Source organism: Aplysia californica, unplaced genomic scaffold (genome assembly GCF_000002075.1).
Source record: "Aplysia californica isolate F4 #8 unplaced genomic scaffold, AplCal3.0 scaffold01012, whole genome shotgun sequence".
Taxonomy (NCBI): Eukaryota; Metazoa; Mollusca; class Gastropoda; order Aplysiida; family Aplysiidae; genus Aplysia; species Aplysia californica.
The window spans coordinates 1-1,276 of record NW_004798282.1 but is presented as its reverse complement, the minus strand read 5'-3'; positions in this window follow the sequence as shown (position 1 = coordinate 1,276).

Here is a 1,276-nt window from a genome sequence, read left to right as displayed (position 1 = left end):
CCGCCCCCAGAATACCCAGGCATCTAGTCAAAATTGTATGAGACGGCCACCCATTGTCGATGAGAGAAGTGACAGTGTTAGGCAGGTGTCTGTCTTCCACAGTGTCATCATCATCATCATCATCATCATCCAGTGCCAGATCTGCGACAGACATCGGCGATCATGATTCTCCATTCATTCCTTTGCTCGGATGCTAAAAAAAGCTACGTTTCCCTGATCTTTCCCTGTTACCCATTTGTTTAGGTTCCCTAAGTAGGTTTGCTCTGGGCCTGCCCCTGCCTCGTTAGCCTCTAAATTTGCCAGTGAGAGCTAGATGCTAGATGTTCAAGACCCATAAGTCTATTCGGGTGTCCCAAAACACAGTGTCATAGGATGTAAAAACAAACAAGGGAGGAAATGGGAAGTAGCCGTTTGCACAGATGATTGTCTTAAACAGGTGATTGTCTTATACAGGTGATAGTCTTATACAGGTGATAGTCTTAAACAGGTGATAGTCTTATACAGGTGATAGTCTTATACAGGTGATAGTCTTATTATACAGGTGATTGTCTTAAACAGGTGATTGTCTTATACAGGTAATAGTCTTATACAGGTGATTGTCTAAAACAGGTGATTGTCTTATACAGGTAATAGTCTTATGCAGGTGATTGTCTTATACTGGTGATTGTCTTATACAGGTGATTGTCTTATTATACAGGTGATTGTCTTATACAGGTAATAGTCTTATACAGGTGATAGTCTTATACAGGTGATAGTCTTATACAGGTGATTGTCTAAAACAGGTGATTGTCTTATACAGGTGATAGTCTTAAACAGGTGATAGTCTTATACAGATGATAATCTTATACAGGTGATTGTCTTATACAGGTGATAGTCTTATACAGGTAATAGTCTTATACAGGTGATTGTCTTATACAGATGATAGTCTTATACAGATGGGTCCTGGAGAGGAGGGAGAAGAAGCTAAGGCATTGTGCCGCCTGCAATGATGCCTATTCTCCAACCATGTAAGTAAGTAAGTGAGGTGGCCTTTACAGCCAGGTGGACTGTACTTCATTTTCCTTAAAATTAAATTGTTCTGAATGTGTCAAGGGGCCAGTTTGCTTTTCGTTATAATATTATTTCGGTCAAAATTGATACGTTTGTTATCTTTTGATTATCCTTTATAGACTTCAATTATATTTAGGTTCAATGAGTTTATTTATTTATTTATTTATTTATTTATTTATTTATTTATTTATTTATAAATTTATTTATTTATTATTTTTTAATTGAT